The 7311-nt window shown below is 46.0% G+C and overlaps 1 protein-coding gene across 1 annotated transcript in view; it reads right to left on the minus strand.

Annotated features, from left to right (window-relative positions):
* LOC144610960 (secretory carrier-associated membrane protein 5B-like) overlaps nt 1-5612 on the minus strand; it is a 66338-nt gene extending 60726 nt beyond the window's left edge. Inside the window, exon 1 of the mRNA XM_078429999.1 lies at nt 5431-5612. The gene's annotated coding sequence lies outside the window, so the exon portion shown is untranslated. The remainder of the gene's footprint in view (nt 1-5430) is intronic.
* Between the last annotated feature and the right edge of the window lie 1699 nt (nt 5613-7311).

Raw genomic sequence — 7311 nt, forward strand, 5'->3', positions numbered from 1 at the left:
CCAAACAGTTGATTTTGGTAAGCTTAAGGTTTGGCTGATGTCTCTCAGTTTTATTCTTGTTTCTCAGTCTCATAATGGCTTCTTTGACTTTCATTGGCACAACTTTTGTCCTCGTTGTTGATAAACAACGATAAAAGTTTCTAAAGGTGATGGAAATATTGGAGGAAAGACTAGGCACTGAGAGCTCTCTTATACCTACATTAAGGAGGCAATTAAACACACCTGAACAACTACAAATGCCTGTGAAGCCATGTGTCCCAAACGTTATGGTGCCATGAAATGGGGGCATTACTGCTGTAATTTCCACATGTTGAAACCAAAATGTGTAAAATTTGTCTTTAATAAAATCTGACAATGTGCACTTTAACCACGTGATTTTTTCTGTTACAAATCTCAAATTGTGGAGTACAGAGGCAAATAAATAAATGATGGGTCTTTCTTTGTCCCAAACATATTGAGGGCACTGTAATTCACTGCATTTGTGAACAGAGACATTTCTAGGATCAACTATCACTATAGAAAGCCGGCCAACTCGCAAGCTCACACTAAATTCAAAAGATCCATTGTGAATTTGGCTAAATACTTCTTTTCCAAGTGATGGGGGAAGAGGAGTGTTTGCGTCTTGCTAAAATGAGCGCACTGAACTACACTACTCGGCATGGTAGGGCGGCAGTTACTGCCTTACAGCGCTGAAGTGCCGCAGAAGCGGGTTCGATCATGACTGTGGGAGCTTGTCTGCACGGAGTTTGCACGTTCTCCCCGTGACTGTGTGGGTTTTCTCCGAGGTTGGTTTCCTCCCACACTCCAAAGGGGTATAGGTTTGTAGGTTAGTTGGCTTGGTACAAATGGAAATACAATACAATATATCTTTATTGTCATTGTACAGGGATACAACGAGATTGGGAATGCGCCTTCCATACGATGCAATAAATTAATTAGCTAATCACTATAAATTTAGACAACCCAGTGAAACAAATTAGAAGCAGTTTTAAAACAGAATAAAGTTCAAGTAGGTCTGTGCCGGTTCGCTGTGCGATGTGACCATCAGCAGGACCGGTTCATAGCAGCTATGGCCCTGGGGATGAAGCTGTTCCTGAGTCTGGAGGTGCGGGCGTAGAAGGCCTTGTAGCGTCTGCCCGATGGTAGAATTTCGAACAGACTATTGCAGGGGTGTGAGGAGTCTTTGTGAATGCTGGTGGCTTTTCTGAGGCATCGTGTGTTGTAGATGCCCTCCAAGGCTGGCAGCTGTGTTCCGATGGTCTTCTGAGCTCTATGGACTACCCGCTGAAGAGCTCTCCTCTCTGCCTCCGTGCAGCTGAGATACTACACAGGGATGCCATGGGTTAGGATGCTCTCTATGGTGCAGCGGTAGAAGGTCGTCAGCAGCTGTTGGGGCAGACCAGACTTTTTCAGTGTTCTCAGGTAGAACAGACGTTGCTGCGCCTTCTTGACCAGCGCAGCGGTGTTAGTGGACCATGTGAGATCCTCCAAAATGTGAGTGCCCAGAAACTTGAAGCTGGACACTCTCTCCACACTGTCCCCGTTGATATAGTTCGGAGCGTATTCCCCGTTGTGTGATCTACGGAAGTTGATGATCAGCTCCTTGGTCTTGGTGGTATTTAGGGACAGGTTGTTATCTGAGCACCAGTCCGCCAGGTTCTGTACCTCCGCTCTGTAGTTTGTTTCATCATCGTTGGTGATCAGCCCGATCACTGTTGTGCCGTCTGCAAACTTGACAATGGTGTTGGTGTCGAATGCAGGAACACAGTCGTGTGTGAATAGGGAGTAGAGCATGGGGCTCAGAACACAGCCCTGACGAGTGCCGGTACTCAGGGTGATAGTGGAGGACAGGTGCAGGCCCATTCTCACTGCCTGTGGTCGCTCCATCAAGAAGTCCAGGATCCAGTCGCATAACGACGAGCTGAGGCCTAGCTGGTGGAGTTTGGTGATGAGCTTGGTGGGGATGACCGTGTTGAAGGCAGAGTTATAGTCAATGAATAGCATCCTCACGTATGTGCCCTGTCTCTCCAGGTGAGTCAGGATAGTGTGAAATTGATCCTAGTGTGTAGGATAGTGTTAATGTGCTGGAATCGCTGGTCGGTGCGGGCTCGATGGGCCAAAGGGCCTGTTTCCATGCAATATCTTTAAACTTAAACTAAACCACTCCATGCCATGACTTATTGATCAAATTTGTGAAGAAAGCAAGCACTCATAACCAAAACAAATGTATGTACCACAAAGGGCTGCTAAGTGTACCTCTCTGCCACGTGTCTCAGGTACAAGACAGTAACTCCTCACATTCAGCACAAGCAAAACCATGGGTTATCTCAGAACTAAATAGGCTGCCATTTCATGCACAAATACTTAATTCATAAAGTTGTGAACTGAATTATAATTACATGTCAGTTATTTGTAGACATGGATAAATACATTGCAAGTATAAAATTGAACATTTACGATTTGCTCGGGCCTCTTAGATAGCAGCAAAAACATGATAGAATTTTATCTTTCTTCAAGCCTGAAATTTGTAACACCAAATACTGCACTGTCAATTGATGGAAGATGGTCATTTCTGGGCCAAATTCTAAAGAATAGGGGGTTCTGTCTATAGTTTCAACACAGAAAGCACATGTCACAGCTAACTCCCCCCTGCTTGCAAATTAAACACAAGAAACAAAAGACAGCTAGCAAACTGGGATAACCACAGAATTTTAATACTACAAAGACATTCTCATTGGCTCTAGTTGTACATTAATAACCAATCTTTCTCTCAACTAAGCAGGCTCAAGGATGAAACAGAGCAGTTACAGTCTCTTTACTTGACCAAATACATGTGATTTCCTAGCAATAAGCAGGAAAACTAATGTCAAAAAGTTGTGGTCATATCAGATTTGCAATCCTATTTTGCAACATTTTCAAAATCTGCTTAACAAAACAAATAAAAGACACTGGAAAGACACAAAATGTTGGGAGTGATTCAGCAGGTCAGGCAGCATCTCTGGAGAAAATGGAAAGGTGACATTTCAGGTCGGGACCCTTTTTCCAACCACCTGCCTATCACCCCCACCTGTGTCCGCCTATTACCTCGCACACTTTGTACTGCCTTTCCCCTCTTCCAGTTTTCTTTCCTCCCCACCTACAATCAGTCTGAAGAAGGGACTCGACCCAAAACACCGTCTATCCATGTTCTCCGGAAATGCTGCCTAACCTGCTGAGTTACTCCAACATTTTGTGTCTTTCTTCTGTTTAAACCAGCATCTGCAGTTCCTTTCTACACACTTACATACCCTTATTCTTCTAATGGCCATTTTAATCTCCCATATTTCCTATAATTAATTTGCATCCACATTGTTTGTGATACGCTTCAAGGAAACACTTTATATATTTATTTTTTAATTCTCACTTTAAGTTTTGTTCTCCAATACTATGATTTCCATTTAAAATACATTTTCAGTTGCATCCTCTCGAGCACAGTGACTGGCTAAGCACAGATGTCAATCAATATAGTTGAGGCCTGGAAATGGATCTCAATTAAAATAAATACTGTGCTCGAGGGTAAACTTGCACTAATGTAGACCATCACTTTACATTAATGCTTTTATCCTCTGATGCAGTATTTATTTTAGTTGAGATAAATTTTCAGGCCTCATCTATATTACAAAAAAAAGGGAAATTACATTACTGCAGAGTGACTATCTGTATGTGTACGTTTACCGTCCAATGCATCATTTATTTTAATTTAGATGCATTTCCACACCTCAACTTCATTGCATAAAAATGAAGGTAACCGTACATTACTATAGTGACAATCAGTATTAGTGTAAGTTTACCCTCTAAGGCATTAAGTATTTTAATTTAGATGCATTTCCAGGCCTCAACACTACATGAAAATGATCAGCATCTGCACTAATGACCTTAAATTCTATCGTTAAAAAATAAGATTTGAACCTGTCCTTTTGCATAAGGGTGGTTTGCGTTGGCGTTAAGGGAAGGCTACCATGGTGCTCCTATGCAGCTTGTTTGCATTACAAGGTGTCCTTTGCATCGAGGACCTCTGCACCCTCTCTACATTGCATGGAGTAATTTGCCTCAGTTGGACCTCTGTACGGTATGGTGTCCTTTGTGTATAGGACCTCGCCATCTTTATGGCATCCTTTGCTTTACGACCTCTGCACTGCATCGCATGTTGCCCTTGCATCTGGGATCTCTGCACCTTTGCAGCAGCCCTTTGTATCTGGACCAGTGCACCCTCCCTGCATGCATGGTGCCCTTTGCCTCAGAAGGACCTCTGTGCCTTCCTTGCATTGCATGTCCTTTGCATCTAGGAATTATGCACATTTGCTGCACTGCATGATGTCCTTAGCTGCATTGCATGTTGTCCATTGCATTTAAGACCACACCTTATATGAATTGCACGGTGCCCTTTGCATTTAAAACCTTTGCACCTCCTATGCATTGCACGGTGCCCTTTGCATTTAAAACCTCTGAATCTTCTGTGCATTGTACGGTGCCCTTTGCATCGAGGATTTATGCAGCCTCCCTGCCTGCATTGACCTTATGCATATGGGATCCTTTACATCGAGGACCTCTGTACCTTCGATGCATTGCACGGTGCCCTTTGCATCGAGGATTTATGCAGCCTCCCTGCTTGCATTGACATGCATGGGGTCCTTTACATCGAGGACCTCTGCGCCTTCGATGCATTGCACGGTGCCCATTGCAATGAAAACCGACTGCACCTTCTGTGCATTGCACGGTGCCCTTTGCATCGAGGATTTATGCAGCCTCCCTGCCTGCATTGACCTTATGCATGGGGTCCTTTACATCGAGGACCTCTGCGTACCTTCGATGCATTGCACGGTGCCCTTTGCAATGAAAACCGACTGCACCTTCGATGCATTGCACCGTGCCCTTTGCAATGAAAACCTCTGCATCTTCTGTGTATTGCACGGTGCCCTTTGCATCGAGGATTTATGCAGCCTCCCTGCCTGCATTGACCTTATGCATGGGGTCCTTTACATCGAGGACCTCTGCGTACCTTCGATGCATTGCACCGTGCCCTTTGCAATGAAAACCTCTGCATCTTCTGTGTATTGCACGGTGCCCTTTGCATCGAGGATTTATGCAGCCTCCCTGCCTGCATTGACCTTATGCATATGGGGTCCTTTACATCGAGGACCTCTGTACCTTCGATGCATTGCACGGGTACCCCGTTCCTGCCTTCTCCCCATACCCCTTGATTCCGCGGTGGTGCGCCGTGCAATGCATGAAAGGTGCAGAGGTTTTCATTGCGCGGTGTCCGGCTTTGCATCGAGGGGATTTATCCACCCCTCCCTGCCTGCTTTGCTCTGTGGCTAGGCCGAGGCCGGGGCCTAATCCCGATTCCCGGGCCCAATCCCACCCCCACCCCCCGGGTTGAGCGCTCCTTACCGTCAGACTGCTGCGGCGGCTGTTTGTGTGGGGGAGAGGGGAAAGGGGCGAGTGTGAGGGAGGGAGGGAGAGTGGAGGAGCGGAGCCGACTGTGTGAGGGTGAGGGTGAGGGTCCAGGAGCCACGGTTGCCTCGGCAGCGGCCGACCGTCCCTTTCACTTCCGGTGCTCTTCACTTCCGGCCCCTCCCCCACCCCCGCCCCCGCGCGCGCGCGTCAGCATCAGCACCGGTCACCATGGTAACGGCGGGGCCCTCGCCTCGCCTCACCTGGACACCTGCCTGCTGCTGCACCTGGGGGAGGAGAAAGGTGAGAGAGAGAGAGAGAGAGAGTGAGAGAGAGAGAGAGAGAGAGAGAGAGAGAGAGAGAGAGAGAGAGAGAGAGAGAGAGAGAGAGAGAGAGAGAGAGAGAGAGAGAGAGAGAGAGAGAGAGAGAGAGAGAGAGAGAGAGAGAGAGAGAGAGAGAGAGAGAGAGAGAGAGAGAGAGAGAGAGAGAGAGAGAGAGAGAGAGAGAGAGAGAGAGAGAGAGAGAGAGAGAGAGAGAGAGAGAGAGAGAGAGAGAGAGAGAGAGAGAGAGAGAGAGAGAGAGAGAGAGAGAGAGAGAGAGAGAGAGAGAGAGAGAGAGAGATTGTGTGCTTAGAAAGTTTGGCGTGTCAGCATCATCAAAGACCAGTTTCACCACAGTCACTCCCTCTTCTCCCCTCTCCCATCAGGCAAAGGTACAGAAGTTTGAAAACGCGCATCACCAGATTGAGGGATAGTTTCTTCATAGTTGTAATGGCAACTGCACTATCCTCTCATCAGCTAGAGAGCGGTCCTGACCTCCCATCTACCTCATTGGAGAACTTTGAACAATCTGTAACCAGACGTTATCGGACTTTATCTTGCACTAAACCATATACCCTCTATTCTGTATGTGTACCATGTGGACAGTTTGACTGTAATGTGTCTTTTCATTAACTGACTTTTCGTTAACTGGCTAGCTCGCAATAAAAATGTTTTTCACTATACCTCAGTGCCTGTGACAATAGTAAACTAAACTAAACTAGGTGCATATGCAGGGAAAGGAGGGATGTGGATCACATACAGACAGAGGAGATTAGTTTAATTTAGCATCATGTTGGGTGTTGACATTGTGAGATGAATTGCCTGTTCCTGTGCTCTTCTGTTCCATGTTCTCAGAATCATTGACTTGACCCCGCTAACTCCCATATTTTCTCCATTGATGCTGCCTGAAATGCTGAGTGTTTCCAGCATTTTATGAATCTACTTTTTCTACGGAACTTCGAGATTTCAAATAAAGCAGCTTGGTAAAGATTTAAACAGATGCTTTGCACATAACTCCCTGAAAGGCAAGGCAAGATCTATGTTCACGTTCCTCTGAGCAGTTTTTTTCCTATCTGCATGCTGCCTCTCACGGAGCACTGTAAGGGGAATGACGCCAATAAATCTATATTTGGGAGGAGCTGGTTAGGCCACAATCTTGTCAGTGGAATGCCCTCAAGCCATGTCACTCCCTGTAAGCCTTCGCAACTTCAAAGAACACGCTCGAGAAGTTGCGTCACAGAATCCCCATAGGAAACCAAATGCAAATTGGCCATATTTGTTTAATTGGCACTTACATGGGGTGTGTTCAGCTCTATGTCTGAATAATCAAAATCGCTTTGTCTGAATAATCAAAATCGCAGCCCCAACGTCACGTTTAGTATGGAGGTCTCCATGTGATGTGTGGCACAATTTTCCACATGATTGTGCAGATGCAATCTTTGAGCTCCACCTTAGTTTAGTTTAGAGATACAGTGTGGAAATAGGCCCTTCGGCCCACCGAGTCTGCAGACCAACGATCCCCACACACTAACACCATCTTACACACACTAGGGACAAT

This window comes from Rhinoraja longicauda, chromosome 38 (assembly GCF_053455715.1).
Source record: "Rhinoraja longicauda isolate Sanriku21f chromosome 38, sRhiLon1.1, whole genome shotgun sequence".
NCBI lineage: Eukaryota > Metazoa > Chordata > Chondrichthyes > Rajiformes > Arhynchobatidae > Rhinoraja > Rhinoraja longicauda.